General features: G+C 38.7%; 1 pseudogene; it reads right to left on the bottom strand.

Moving 5' to 3' along the window:
* Window positions 1-12,745: 12,745 nt before the first annotated feature.
* Window positions 12,746-13,896, bottom strand: LOC145813317 (LEAF RUST 10 DISEASE-RESISTANCE LOCUS RECEPTOR-LIKE PROTEIN KINASE-like 2.4 pseudogene; annotated as a pseudogene).
* Between the last annotated feature and the right edge of the window lie 2,674 nt (window positions 13,897-16,570).

The following is a 16,570-nucleotide window of genomic DNA, read 5'->3' as shown; positions in this document are numbered from 1 at the left end:
AGTGTTACGAATGTCAAGGGTTTGGTCATATTGCTCTTGAATGTCCATTGAAAAAGAACCAGAAAAAAGTCTATACAATGACCTGGGATGATGAAAGCGGGTCAGAGCAAGAACCTAAAGAAACCGAATTCGATGAAGGTAGAGATAGTACTTACATGGCATTCTGGTCTACCGTCACTCAACCTCCTCCAAAGCCAGTGAAGTTTGCTCGTGGTCAGAATCTGCACCGTGCTCCTACCTTTGATGGGAGTAACTACTTATTTTGGAAGATCCGAATGAGGATGTTTCTTAAAGCTCATGACCCTAAAGGTTGGCAAGCCATTGAAGAGGATGTTGAAAGTGCTAACAATTCAATCAATCAAAGAGTTCTGATTGTCATCCGTGAAGCAATTTCTAAAGAAGAACAACAACGGATTGCTCATTGCACAAAGGCCAAAGATGCATGGGACATTCTGAATCAATTCCATGAAAGAGGAGAGCCATCATCACCTCCATCCACCAACTTTCATGCCTTGGTTGCTCAGCTGGATGAGGTCAAGGAGAAAAAGGAGCAAAAAGAAGATGAAGATAATGAAACCTCGGAAGATAATAATGAGATCAATGGTGATGATCTACAACAAGCTTATGAAAAGATTTACAATGAATCTCTGAACTTGTCCAGGATCAATGACAAATTGACTTGCAAGCTCAAAGCATATGAAAACGAGAATGTCAAGCTAAAAGGAGAGATTGCAACAGCAAAGCAGAAATGTCATCAAGATCTCTAATGTCAGGCAAGACCTATGTGGAAAACTTCTATCTTGTGAAACCAAAAGGAATGAACTTCTAAAAATATATGCCACATATGAAGAGAAGATTGAAATCCTTGAGGTGTCACAAGCTACATTGGAAGAGATGGTTGGTTAGAAAGATGAAGAACTCAGAGATACTAAAGCCACAATTGCTATGTGGAACAAAGGGTCAAAGACATTGGAAAACATCCTCGGGTCTCAACAAATGAGTATGACAAAAGTGAGCTAGCCTATCGTAATGCGCCCCTACATCACATAACATCAAAATTCAAACAAAGGGAAAGCTAAAGGTTCAATAAGGTGATCCCTCTCTTCATCTACCTAACGGGGGTAAGATCAACAAAAGGGAGGCAAAACCTATTTGTGTTTGTCATCATTGTGGTAGGTACGGCCACATTCGTCCTTATTGTTTTGAGTTGTTTGGTAAGGTGTCTCAAAAGGGTAGAAATTCTAAAAATTTTTGGGTTAAGAGACAACCTTACATGTCTACGCAAAACACCAAGATTCATGAGGGTGTTCACAATGCTAAGACATTTACCAAGACTGCTAGTCCTGATTTTGTTAAGACTAAAAAGATATGGGTGAGAAAGTGTGACTTGACTTGTTTTGTTGTTCACACTGCTCTGAAAGCACGTGACTCACACATGTGGTATCTTGATAGTGGGTGCTCTCGTCACATGTCTGGTGACAAATCTTACTTCACTTCTCTTAAAAAATATGAAGGAGAGATTGTTACTTTTGGAGATGTTGGGACTTCTAGAGTCATTGGTAAGGGCTCTATAAGTGTGGCCGGTCTTCCCAAGCTCGAAAATGCATTACTTGTTGATGGCCTTAAAAGAAAATCTTTTGAGCATCAGTCAAATGTGTGATTCCCACCATGAAGTATTATTTTCAAAAAATAAATGTGAAATTTTAGATAAGAAGGGAAATACTATCATGCATGGGGTTCGCACATCTGATAACTGCTATGGGATTGTTACCACTAACGATCTCACTTACCACTCAGCCATCATAAGTAATATTGATCTGTGGCATCGAAGATTAGGTCACATGAATTTCAAAAACCTAACTAAGATAGCCAACAAATAGCTTATGAGAGGAGTACCAAAAATGGGTAAGAATGTAAACCATGTGTGCGGGCCATGTCAACTAGGGAATCAAACTCGTGCCCCTCATAAAAAGGTGAATAGCTTCACAACCAAACATCCTCTTGAACTGGTTCATATAAATCTTATAGGACCCACTCGCACTGAAAGCATTGGAGGTAAAAGATACAATTTTTTAACTGTGAATGATTACACTCATTTTTCATGGGTTAATTTTTTAAGATGAAAAGCTAATATGTTTGATACTTTCCAAGCCTTAGTCCTTAAAATCCAAAATGAACAGGGTGTCTCTATTGGGCATATCATATGAATCCGTACTGATCATGATTGTGAGTTTGAAAATAGTTCTTTTTCGGATTTTTGTGATATGCATGGAATAAAACATGAGCTTTTTGCACCTATTACTCCTCAGCAAAATGGAGTTGTTGAGAGGAAAAACAGAGTTGTTCAAGAGATGGCTAGGTCATGTTCCTTAGCAAGAAAGTTCCTCCAAAGTTTTGGGCTGAAGCCTTAAATACCGTTGTTTATGTTGTAAGTCGTGTGTATTTAAGGAAAACTCCATATGAATTGTAGAAGGGATTGAAACTCAATGTAAAATACTTCAAAACTTTTGGGAGTAAATGTTACATTTTCAAAGATAGAGAGCCCTTGGGCAAATTTGACTCCCGAAGTGATGTAGGTATTTTTCTAGGGTATTCAACCACTAGTAGAGCTTTTCGTGTCTATAACCTACGTACTTTATCTCTAATGGAATCAATCAATGTGGTTATAGATAACACAGGTTCTCCTACTCTAGAAATACATGAGGAAGAAAATGGTGAGTCTCCAATCTTGGATACTGAACCACAGAGTCAAGGAGAAGCAGAGGGTTAAGCTCAAGAAAGTGAGTCAGTACCAACTTCAATGGTAAGTCTGAGTCCAAAGAGTGCACAAAGAGACACCACCTCTGATGCTCCTGTCATGGCTAGTCTAGGTTTAAAACCTTCAGCAATGGTAAAACTGAAACATACGGTTCAATAGGTAATTGGCAATGTTTCAGACCGAATGAAAACTCAAAAACAAGTTCGGAAAGAGGTAACTCACATGTGCTAAGTTTCGTTAATTGAACCTACGAATATAAAAGAGGCCTTACTAGATGATAGTTGGGTGAATGCTATGCATGATGAATTAGGTCAATTTGAACGTAAAAAAGTTTGGACTCTTGTCCCCAGACCAAGAGAAATGAATGTGATACGTACTAAGTGGATCTTTAAAAATAAATCTGATGAGAATGATACTATGGTTAGAAATAAAGCTAGGTTGGTTGCTCAAGGCAATACACAAGTTGAGGGTGTTAACTACGATGAGACGTTTGCCACTGTTGCATGTCTCGAATTTATTCGTATTTTACTTGGTGTTGCATGCTTTCTAGGGTTCAAATTGTTTCAAATGGATGTGAAAAGTTCCTTTCTGAATGGGTACTTGAAAGAACAGGCTTATGTTGAGGAACAGAAAGGGTTTAAGGACCCCAAATGTCCACACCATGTCTACAAGTTAGACAAGGCGTTATATGGGTTGAAACAAGCCCCTCGAGCTTGGTATGATAGACTTACTACCCTTCTGCTTGATAATGATTTTCAAAGGGGTAGTGTGGACAAGACCTTATTTGTGAAACATACTAAGTCTCATATACTTGTTGCTCAAATTTATGTTGATGATATTGCATTTGGATCCACTACTGATTTTCCTTGTGAAATATTTCTCGAATTGCATGACACGTGAGTTTGAAATGAGCATGATGGGGGAGTTGTCTTACTTCTTGGGTCTTCAAATTAAATAGTCTCCTTCAGGTATATTTGTTTCTCAGACCAAGTATGCCAAAAATCTTGTGTCTAAGTTCGATCTTGAGTCAGCCAAACATGCTCGCACTCCCATGAGCACTAGCCTTCACCTATCCAAAGATTCCTCTGGTACTGATGTTGATCCTACCCCTTATAGGAGTATGATAGGAAGTCTCTTGTACCCCACCGCCAATCGTCCTGACATTGCATTTAGTGTAGGTGTTTGTACCCGTTACCAAGTCTGTCCTAAAGAGTCTCATTTGCTTGCAGTTAAACACATCATTAAGTATGTAAATGGGACTTTGGCGTATGGGATTTGGTTCACAACCGACACTACCGCTGAAATCATTGGTTTTTCTGATGCCAACTGGACAGGATGTGCTGATGACCGTAAGAGCACATCTAGAGGGTGTTTTTACCTTGGGAATAATTTGGTGGCCTGGCATAGCAAAAAGAAAAATGCCATATCTCTTTCAACTGTTGAGGCCGAGTACATTGCAGCAGGGAGTTGTTGTGCCCAAATGTTGTGGATGAAACAAATGCTTCATGACTATGGTATAGACCAGAATACTCTCACTCCTTTGTGATAACACAAGTGCCATTAACATTTCTAAAAATCCTGTCCAGCATTCTCATACCAAACACATTGACATTCGTCATCATTTCATTCGTGAGTTAGTGGAAGAGGGCCTTGTTCTTGAACATGTACGCACTGATCATCAAAGATCTGATATTTTTACAAAACCCCTTGAGCTTCCTAGGTTTGAGTTCATTAGAAGGACCTTAGGCGTTGTGCTCAGTCACTAGGGTGTTACCTGTTACTTGAGTGGGTCAGAGTGATTGGCTTTATGTGTACTTGGATGCTATAATCTCATTGTTATTGATTCTTGTCATCTTTGCATTTAAAACTCTTACGTACACCTCTCATGTTGCTGACAAGATTTCATTCATCTGTGTTCATAGCTCATTCTGAATGCACAAACTTATTGATTTCATGATCTCATTCTATACACATCCTTGAGATAAACTCTTGCAGGGGTTTTCGCACAAGTGATCAAAGTTCTCTACGGACCTCTAACAGTGTTTCTTATACATTTTTTTGAGGAATTGACCGATACTGGCATATCATGTATGATATTGGGTCTCTTAACCATCTACCATCTTTTTTCACTTTCACGGCTCCTCCCTCAGTTCATGGAAGTCTGAGCATTAGGAAAAGGCTACCTCAGAGGCACCAACTAGGCCATCCTTATTGATTTCATGCTTCTCTGGTTGGGTCTCCATACTCTTGAGCATGCATGCCACCAGTGAGTGCCCACAAGAATGAAAAGTCAAAATTAAAAATAAAAAAAAATAGGTTTCATTGATTAAGGGGCTGCCTCCGCCTTTACTCGACAAATACCCCATGATTTCTCATTGTTTGACTTTTCTCAGTGATGTTTAGTTACTCTTGCCGGAGGTCCAGCCATCCGATCACTACGAGAATTAACTCTAGCTCTGTGGCCTCTCAAGGATTGCACACACACATATTCATTATGTGAGCTCTCATGTTTTTCTGTGAGTGTGTATTCTCATGTAGCTTATCCCATTGATCGATGTTTACCTAATTTGCTGATGATACTGCAGTTCACATTGTCAAAATTGCCAGTTTACGGGTCTCATAGTTTGTGGATTATATCATCTTAGTATCACATTCTTGCTACTGTGCTCACCGCTTTTGTTTCAGATCTCCCTTTGCAGTGTGAGTTGGTTTTACCTACTCAGAATGGTGCATTTTTGCCTTTGTTTTTTTTTTCTTCTACGCTCGAGCGGAAACTCTGGTGCTCGAGCGAATATTCCACTCATCCAGCACTTTTGCAGAGGCGACCAACTTCTGAGAGATTGTTTTTTGCACTCGAGCGCATGAATCGGAGCTTGAGCGAAGCCATGATCGTAAGTTCTCACGCTCGACCGTCTAAACCCTCGCTCGAGCGAACTACAATACTTTAAAAACCCAATCTTCGTCTTTTCAGTTCATTCTTTCCCAAAATTTCTCCTTCTCTCTCTCCTAGGGCTCCGCTTGTGTTCTCACTCTTTCATCTTCCTTCTTGGTTTGGTTGGTTCATGGTTTCTCTTACCCTCATTCTCATTCTCCATCATCAGATCAGGTGTGTCTCTTTCCTTGTTCTTTTCATTTTATGTCTTTATTTTTTTTTATCTCTTTCCGTAATGGTTTATGTGTGTGTCTTGATTACTCATGTCTTTGGTGTCTTTGGTTTTGGTATTATTTTTCTTTGTTGACACTGATTAATGTCTCTGTGTTTCGCCTACTACTCTGTTTTTTTTTAACTAATAGTTTTTGGATTTACATTTTGTTCGTCCTTGTTTTGTCACTCCTATTCTCTGTTAGCTTTGTGTTCTAATGGATTGTGATATTTTGGGTGATGTCCTCTATTTTCAGTCCCTGTTGTTTTCTTGTTACTAATATTGTTTTGTTTACGACTAATGGTTTGTCTATTTGATTCTTGTTTTGTGTTGTAAAGGGGGTTTGTATTTGTTCACATTGGTTATACTTAGGTTAGCCATGTCCTCCATCAAACGTCGGAAGTCCACTGCCACTCGCCCCTCTTATAACACCGATCGGTTTCCCTCAACAGAAAAAGCCAACTCATTTAGAGAGTCTTACCTCTCTGGGACAATTCATTTAAAGCGTAATGTACAACCCAACACCCTTGAGTCCATTCTCATTCGCCTATTATTTGATTCATTAGGGGGTGACTTGGCTCTTTCTTTCTCGGGTCATCAAAACCTTGATTGGGTTCGGGAGTTTTCTTGTAACAGTGACGGTATTGATGATATAGGCCCTTCCTTCAAGACCTGGGTTACGTCTAAGTCCATCACCATTACCCTCGATCTTATCCGTTAGCTTTTAGGCATTGGTGAGGTCTTTCCGTGTCACTATCCATTCCCTGTCCGACCCACGAGTGACTTTGACAAGGTGGCCACTGCATTGTGTGGCACACCCCGTACTTGGTTCAAGGGCCCCTTGATAAAACAACATGAGCTTCTTCCCCGGTTCCATTTGCTCAACCTCATTGTCTATGCCAACATTATAGTCACCACTCATAGCTTCGAAATCAATCAAGAACAAGGCTTTGTTCTCTTTTGCATTGATTAACACCGCTCTATCAATCTTGCCACCCTCATTATTCAAAAAATGTTAACCGCTTTTGAGCGAAACAACTTAGGCCTTCCTTACAATTACCTTATTAACCGTCTTCTCACCAAATTTGCAGTTCCTTCTTTCGACGAGGATGAATTTGCCTTTCTTACCCGCCCATTCACCAAAAAGACTATCTTCCAGAGTCAATCTCATGTCAAGGGGGGTTCTTTTGGGGTGGGTGTTTCTGGTACAGGTGATGATCCTCTGGCCAAGGAGGCAGAGTATGACGCTGCTGCTGCAGGAGAGGTTGCTAGTGAGGGGAAGCAGCTTCCTCTAGCTCATTTTATCGGAGGCCAGCTGTGTCAGTTTAAGCAGGCCATGGTTTCCCGTTTTGATCGCTTGGAGGGCCGTATGGATATCCTTGAAGCTCGGCTTACTGATCTTGAGACCACCACCGATGCCCGACTCACTGCTTTGGAGGCCTCTTCCAGCTGCATTGAGGAGTCTGTTGCTCAATCTTCCACCATATTGCTCAGATCTTAACTATGCTTCAACTACAGCAGTCTCCGCCGTCGCCGGCTCAATGATACTTGTTTCTCTCTCTCTCTCTCTCTCTCTCTGTGGACAGTGTTTTGGGCAGTGTATTTTTCTATGCACAGCTTCTTTTCTACTATTTTTCAGTTGTTTTCTTCTGTGTTTTTTTTTTTTGTTTTGTTGTTTTTTTGTGCTTGTCTTCCGAACAAAAAGGGGGAGCAGCTTTGGGGATTGGCTTATATGGTTGGGCTTTGTGGGAATGTACATGAATATTGGGATATATTGGACTTTTTGGCATAGATAGGTTTGGTTATACATATGTGGATATGTTGCTTATTCCTCTCTATTTACCTTTATTATCTTATTTCGTTCCACAGTTTTGGTTGGTGTGGTATTTTGATGTTTTCCACAGGTGGTGTGTTCAAAAGCGTTCGAAGTGTTCTTCAATCAAATCAGCTTGTGTGATTTTGCAGTTGTTGTTTTTTGTTTGGCCGGGGCTTTTAATTTTGTTAGTTAGTCCAGTGCATGTGTTTGTTAGGAACAATTGTTAGAAAAGTTTTGTTCAGGAATTGACAAAGGGGGAGATTGTTAGGACCCTATTTATTGCCAATTCCATGAACACGCTTGAGTTAATCGAGTTGTATCTTTTCTTTTGTTTTTGATCTTCCCGCTCTAGCGGGGAAAGTTGCGCTCGAGCGGAGCTTCCACCTTTCCAGTACTTTGGATCGTCTACAAAAATATTGTGAGGTGTGATTTTACGCTCAAGCATAAGTTCCTACGCTCGAGCGTGAATCCTTAAAACACGCGTTTTATCGTCCCCGCTCAAGCGTCCATTCCTACGCTCAAGCGGACATTGCGATTTCAGCAGCTATAAAACTGTAGGTTGCTCCAAATCTAGGGCACGACTTCCAGATCTTCTTTGAGGGCTTTAGGGTTTTCTTCTAGGGCTATTTTGCTAGTTTTCTTTGATGTTTGATTGAGAATTAAACTCATGGTTTGACAAGCATACATCAAGGGGTTTGATTGTTTATCTTTAAGAGTGTTCTTCTTCGGTGGAATCCGGAGATTCAAGCATGGAGTATTCGAAGGAGTTTAATGATGTACACAGTCGTTGATTTGACAATGGATGCTGTGGATTCAACACCAATCTAACCAATTCCGAGACGAAGGTTGCAGTGAAAGATATACAGAGTGTTGAAGACAAATTGACAGCGTTTGGATAATTTGTTTGGTTAATTGGTATTCTTTCTTCCTTTAATAGTGGATTGATTTGTGGCGTTTCGCCCGTGGTTTTTTAATCACAATTGGAGGTGCTCCAATTGTGGTTTTTCCACGTAAAAATTGTTTGTGTTGATTTATTATTTTTGAAGCGACAATCTAAATCACGTTCGTATGTGTTAGATGATTTAGATTGTTAGTTTTAATCATTTGGGAATTGGTACAATTAATCTTGATCTAATCACGAATCACTTAGGTTTTTCAAATTTGTAGGTAGAGGTTTTCTTTCTAAACCAGAAAATTAGAGATTGAAAATATCATTAGGAGTGATTTTTAAGAGTAATAAATTAAGTGTCTCAAGTATTTGCTTAAATAAAAGGACAAATCATATAAATACATCCCCCTCTACAGCTGCACCTCCCGCTGTTGCCACGAGCTCCTCCTGGTCTATGAATACATCTGTAATGACACTAGCGTTGATCAGCTTTACAGCCACTGCGCAAAACCCAGTTCCCTCTCTTCGACTACAAGAATGAGCATTGCATTTAAAACCACTAGCGCGTTGGCTTAACTTCATGCTTCTGACATCATTCACCGTTCCCAACTGATGTCACCCATGTGTCCATGGCCCCACAAGGTACTCCGGGTTATGTGGACCCCGAGTACCATGAATGTTACCAACTTACTAATAAGAGTGATGTTTATAGCTTTGGTGTTGTTTTGATCAAGCTTATATCGTCTAAGCTAGCTGTGGACATTACAAGGCATCGCCATGAAATTAATTTATCTAATATGGCTATTAATAAGATTCAAAATCATGAAATTCATAAGCTTGTTAACTCGTGCCTTGGGTTTGAATCGAATTATAAGGTGAGGGAGATGATCACAGTGGTTGCTGAGCTGACATTTCGGTGTTTGTAGAATGAGAGCAATCTAAGGTCGTCGATGAAAGAAGTGTTGGAGGTTTTGAAGGAAATTAGCAGTGTCGATTATGATAAGAAGGTTGCCGAGGAGGTGGATATACCGGCTAATCATGTTGTGTTGTTGAAAAGAGATCCACCAATCCTTTCGCCTAATGTTTTGAGGGAAAATTGGGTTAGCAGGGGAAATACCACATCTAATGCTAGTAGTAGCTAAGTTAATGTAACATTTTACTGCAGTCAAGATCCATTTTATAGTAAATTTTGGGTGATAATGCCATATTATTTCCATCATGAATATGAACGTTACTCCGAAGTATATTAATGCCTTTGTATATAGTGATAAAATCATTCATTGTATACGTCGATTGAATTTTAATTTTTTTTTATTCATTGTTTCATTATTTTTATTTGTTCTTAAAACTAGGCAACGAACCACGCCCAATTTCCTGGTCTTAAATTGTCATGTCGATAAATTTGGGTCGATCGAGAGAATTTTTTTCACAACACAGAAGGGAAAATGAGAAAATTATTAGGAAAAATGTTAAAACAAAAACTAGATCATATATGTGATAATGTCATGTGCTTTCATTTTCATGGCCTACCAATGATAATGTCATGATATAATCGAAGAATTTATTGGGTGTTCTCGGATCAACACGTGCATGTGTTGTAGAACTACCATAATACAATATTAAGGTCACCCGACATTCCAGTGCATCCAATGATTTCTTGTTATAATGAGTCAGAGATATGGGAAATGTGATCATGGATAAATTTCATCATATGGAACCAGATGAAACTAATCTACTGCTAAAGAGGTTGCATATGAAGTTAATGCTTTATTATCGTTATTATTGTCTTTTTCCTAGATTTTTTGACGCCACACTTACAGTGCTAACGCTAATCTCATTGTAGCCAATCATGTTAGAGGTGCTTTTTCTATTAAAGGAGTAAGATCCAAGATCCAATTGCTGCTGAATATCTAAGATACAATTATCGATCAATCATTTTTCTAGGAAGAAAAAAAGAAACAAAAAAAGAGAGAAAGGTATCCTACTTTGGGCTTACTATGTTATGCATAGAAATGGGAGAATCATATCAATGTGGCAGAGATGTTAGTCTAATTTCCATAGACTACGGGATGATGATTAGGCTAATTTTGTTCATTCCCGAATTCATGATAGCAGAAAAAAAATCCCATATCTTTTTTTTTTTTTTTTTGAGAACTCGATATCCCGTCCAATGGACCAACTAATCCGGGGACCAATCTCATAGTCCATTAGCGTTCCCCATACCTTATAATAGAAGAATTCGAAGTTTTGTTAATGGAAAGAATTCTAATTTTTGTTCAAATTGATTTATTGCAGCTTTTGTGTAATAGAAGAAAAAAAGGGTAACAAAAAAAAGAAAAGAAAAGGAAATTTACAGCCATAGTAGACATCTTGCTCTGTTTTTACTAGAAATAATTTAGGGCATCATTTCATAGTGAAGAATCAAAGATATACTTGAACAGTAATTAACATAGCAACTTCAAACAAAATTTCACTACTTTGAGGGTCTTGAGGAATCTACTTCATATGATATTATTCTACATAAGCTTTGCAGTCCATGATATTTTTAACCTAGAAAACATCATTACATTGATTCAACCTCACAGGATTCATTCTCTTCTAATATTTGAATAGTAGAAGATGCGATTGGTGTTCTTGAAGGTAAAGATAAGAATGGTTCCAGGGGAACTTCCAAAGATTCTAGATTTCCTTCAAGCATCTCTTTGATTTCTCCAAATCCATTGGGATTTAGGCCTAAGTTCTTCACCAAAGTTGGTTACCACCTCGAGGGCTTCATTGTGTGCGGTGGAGATCGAGTTTCGACACCGTAGATTTTGGGGTTTCATCTCAGATTCTCTTCAAAACTTGAGGTAGGGATTTTTTACACTCTAATATGGTTTTTAGCTTAGTTATTTGCTATTATGTATAGATGATGAGATTTGGTTGTGGTTTGGATAAATCTAGGATTTGGGTGTGAAATGAAAAGAGGGGTTTTTATAAATATGAGGTAAACAAGTATGAGGCTTGAATATAAGATCATGTTGTGCCAAAATAGTTGATTTTGGTGTTTGGGTTGATATTTTGTAAAAGGGAGATTCTGCCCTAATTTTGATTAAATTATTATTTTGCATAAATAATTGGGATTAACATTGAAAACGTGAAATTAGAAGGTTGTGATTATAAATGGTGATATTGGATACGTATTATCTCACCTATGGAAGTTTTGAATAAACTATTTATTTTGATATTGAACATCTCTTTAGAAATAATTGCATTGGGCTATCGGTGAAGGATAGCTATGATTGTTGTAAAAATTACATGAAAATTAGGCGATTTAATGGTAATCCATTGTTGGTGTCATTGAATATGACCATGTTATAGATAGATTGTATATGTATGTTTGTTGGGAGGGAAAGGAGATGTACTCCATATGTGATTATGTTTATAAATACATTGCATATGTATATTTGCTTGGGAGGAGAAAGGGGATGGACGCCATTTAAAGCAAGTTGGCCGGAGTGTCCTGGGTGAAAGATCCGAAATTTTATATATAAATGGGTTTCAATTCCTTCGGACGAAACATCTGTAAAATGGCAGGTTGAAGTGTTTATGTGAGTTTTGCATAACTGGAAAATCATTGAGTTGTAGTCTCATTTTGATTGTTGAAAAATAACAAATTTAACTCATGAATTAAGTAGCATATATGAACTGGAAATGAAATTAAAGGAAAATGGAATAAGGTTGGTCTTAGTGGCATATGAATATGCAATTCCTGAGGATGTTTCAAGATCGGTATTGTTTATGTACGTGGTATTTATACATTTGCTAAACCTCATAAATTGTGTTAGATTATTTCCACTGGGTTGTTGGCTCAGCCTATATGGGAATACCATTTTCAGGTACATGTGAGATGTTTCCTCTTAGGCAATAACGTGGATGGAGTTTTGGGAAGCAAGAGCTTCTTAATTATGCCTTATGTGTGTATGTTGTTATTTGTAAAGCCAAGGGCTTAAGATGTAATGAGCGAGACTCAATTTGTGTAACCAAGCAATGACTTGGAAACATGTAAGCCTACATGGCATTTAACTGGTTATTAAACAGTGAACTCTGATATATGAAAGTATGTTGTTTCTCATATTTATTCCGCATATGAGTTATCTTTATTGTATTATTTTGGGAGCGTGACAAAGTCCAATATCTCTATCACATTCTAGCTTCTTGTAGATCGAATGTGGGAAATCTAAGTCGCTAGTGTCTTCAACCGGTTGTCCAATCTTTTCCCTTTCCCGAACCATCTCTAGGACTAGCATTTCGTAGCTATACACATCAGCCTTGTGTGAGACTCTTCCAAAATGCCTAGAAAAGACTTCAGGCGCTATATATCCAATAGTTCCTCGAGCATTCAACATGGATATAATGCTCTCTTTCTTGGGACATAATTTAGCAAGCCCGAAATCATAAATCTTCGGACAAAAATCTTCGTCTAGAAGAATGCTATGGGGTTTTATGTCAAAATGGAAAATGCGCGTTGTACATCCACGATGCAAGTATTCCAATCCTCGAGTAACCCCTACTGCAATTTTGTGCATTGTTTTCCATTCTAAGTTGTCTTTTGTCTCCTGAGATTTGTTGTTGTGTATGAACTTCTTAAGAGATCCGTTTGGCATGTACTCGTAGATAAGAGCTCTTTTACGACCCTCGAAACAATACCCTACAAGGCTTACAGTGTTGACATGAGAAGTCCTACTAATGCTTGCAACCTCATTTATGAACTCTTCTCCATTACTGTCTTTTGTTTCATTTAGAGGCTTGACAGCCACCAGACGTCCATCAAGAAGCTTGCCTTTGAACACATCACCATAGCCGCCTTTCCCGAGTTTATCTTGGAAAGAATTTGTTACTTTCTTTATTCTTGAGTAACTATATCTTTGTGGCACAAGGAATCCATTAAATTTCAAGAAAACTTCCACATTATCATCTGCTATCATTGATTTCCTCCAAAATAATATTGATTTGTATATTAAGGTTTTCTTTCTAAACCAGAAAATCAGAAATGCACATAAAATTGCTGCTCCAACTGTTGAAATGACTACATAAAGAATGAAAGAAGTCAGGTAGTGTTAAAATCTCTGACCAGCCAAAAACAAATTTGTGAAGTAATGCAAGAATTATGTTAACAAAAATCAAAACTAACTTAGTTGTTCATAGAAAATTACAACAAAATATATGAATCATAAACTATATGCTCTAGTTATAATGAAATTAATCAACCTTGAACAAAGAAACCAAAATGATTAAAGCTTTTATGCATTACTAAATTAAGGAATGACATAATAAAATTTCAGTAGGATACCTATGGCAACTTTCAATATAGCGATCCCGGGTTTACCCTTGTTGTACAGAGATCCGGACATGTGTCCGTGGATGTTGAAAGTTGTTTATTATCTTGTTTTCATCCTTTTTACTTCGCTTTGAGTTGTAGGATGTGTTAGGCAGGTTTGTTACAGGTTTGTTACAGGTTGGTTGTGTTTGGGAGCCTAGTGTTGCTGCCCAGATTTTTGGACCTTCGCTCGAGCGAGGAGTTCGTCGCTCGAGCGAGAGTTGAGTTTGTGTCTGGTGGGTCGAGCCAGAGTGGCTCCGCTCGAGCGAGCGCTTGCACCTGGTTCTGGACCTGAGAGTTGTGTTTCTTGGCTCGAGCGAGCTTTTCTTGGCTCGAGCGGTCTGGTTTGCTCTTCGCTCGAGCGAGAGGTCTGTCGCTCGAGCGTGCTTGTGGTTGCAGACCTGAGGGTTTGAGTTGTTGGCTCGAGCGAGCATTCTTTCGCTCGAGCGCACTTTTGAGTTTTTGGCTCGAGCAAGAGCTTCTTGGCTCGAGCGAGAGTTTCTGTGTCTGGTCGCTCGAGCGACCAAGTCTTCGCTCGAGCGAGCGTGTTTTATATCAGCGGACAGTAGCGATTTTGAACATCACTTTTTCACCTTTTCTTTTTATCAAACCCTAGATCCGAGACCCTCTCTCTCTACACTTTTACTCTCTCTAAGAATTGATCTCCCTAGAGTGTGAATCTAACCTAGGGCCTTTGTTAAAAAGATAGAGGGCATTGAGAGCTTTGTTTTAATCTGAAAAAGTTTGGATTTGGAGCACGTTGGTCTTCGAGTCTTCATCTCCTTTTTGGCTCAAACTTCGAGGTAGGGATATCCTACTCCTCTCTATGGATTTTGTCTTTAAATTTTGGTATTTTGAGATGTTGGGGTTGGTTTGGTAATTTTGTGAAAGTTTGGGACTTTTGTGCAATTTTACAAAAGTTGGGGTTTTATTCATAATAAACCTAGATGCATGTTTGGAATAGAGAAATGGCATAAATGTTAAATCATTGATGAAAATGGGACCTAAGGGTTGAAATGTTAATTATGGGAATTAACCTAATTACATTGTTTAATTAATTGGGATAATTAATTGTGAGAAATGAGGAAATGAAATGTTGATTGAATATCCATTTGTGCATTTATTTTCTGTTTAGAAATAACTGCTTTGGGCTATCGGTGGAGGATAGTCGTGATTGTTGTAGACAATGCATGATGATTAGGCAAACTGAAACTAATCAATGAAGTGTGTCATGGAACCTGACGGTTGATAGAATACATTAACTATATATATTGAGTGATTGTATATAGAACCATTGTGTTTGTATACGTTATGTGTAGAGGAGGAGATGGGGGATGTACTCCGCGGTTTAGGGGAAGATAGGGGATGTACCTCTAAACCGGATAGTGTTGGGAGAAGATAGGGGATGAACTCCGTAGATACAGCTCATATGCTTGTCTAGAGAAGTGAAGATAGAGCTTATATGCTTATCTTTGCGATGTGTGGATATAGCTTTTATGCTTATCTGTGGATATTGTGGTTATACATATCTGTTGTAGAATGTGGATATAGCTTTTGTGCTTATCTGTGGATATTGTGGTTATACATATCTGTTGAGAATGTGGGTAGTGCTTATATGCCTATCCGTTGAAAAAGGGAAAATGAAAGGAAACTTGGACTCATAAGTCGTATGACATAAATATGTGATTTATGTGATTGTATCAGTGTTGGCCATCTATCAATTGCTAATATTTTAGTCATTATTCATGGTTGGTTTAGTGTATTTCTACTGGGCTGTGGCTCACCCTATATGGGAATATCATTTTCAGGTGCAGGAAGCATGCCACCTCCAAGGACATAGCTTGGGAGGCTAGTGGCGGACATAATGTTGTCCTTTTACTTTTTGATGTATTACATGTAAATACAAGCCAAGGGCTTAATGTGTATGAGTTAGTACTCTTTTGTTGTAACCAAGTGTTAACTTGGAAAGCTGTAAGCCTGTAGGGCATTTGCTTTTGTTGTTAACATGTAATACTTTTTGTAATGAGGTTCTGAGAAATGAAGGAATGTGGAACTTTTGAATATCAATGCATGTCTTATTTGTTGGGTTTAATGTTATTATTTTGAGGGCGTTACAACTTGGTATCAGAGCGTACCGGGTTCGAATACTTTGGGTACGTGGGAAGTGATTAGTATCACAATGGGTTTGTCTCGCTTGATAGAGACTTAGATGTAGTATCATATGCTATGTGCTTAATTGATAACATGCTTATGTGACTATGTGGGTATGGGATTTAGTTTCTAGGATGTTGATTGGATCCTTGGGTTTCTGGGAGTCTTGTTGGCAAAGCACTTGATCAATGCTGTTTCTAACCGGAACTCTAGTAACGCCTCGGGACTATCATTATCCGGAAATGAAATTCGTAAGTGCTTATGTGTTTATGTGCTTACGTGGAATGAATTACAGTTGTCCATGCATTAGGACGTGAGTGTTTAGTTTCGGCACATTTATGAATGTGCTAATGTTCTGTGTTACCTTTATTAGGATGTCAGGACGAGGAAGAGGTGCTAGGCGTGGTAGACCTGCGAGGCAGGAAGTACCGTTACCGGGTGAGATTCCGGCAGT

The sequence above is a fragment of the Camellia sinensis genome, chromosome 15 (assembly GCF_055761805.1).
Source record: "Camellia sinensis isolate YWXY chromosome 15, ASM5576180v1, whole genome shotgun sequence".
In the NCBI taxonomy this organism is placed as follows: Eukaryota; Viridiplantae; Streptophyta; class Magnoliopsida; order Ericales; family Theaceae; genus Camellia; species Camellia sinensis.
Note: the sequence above shows the minus strand (reverse complement) of the source record. Positions and strands in the feature narration are given on the sequence as shown.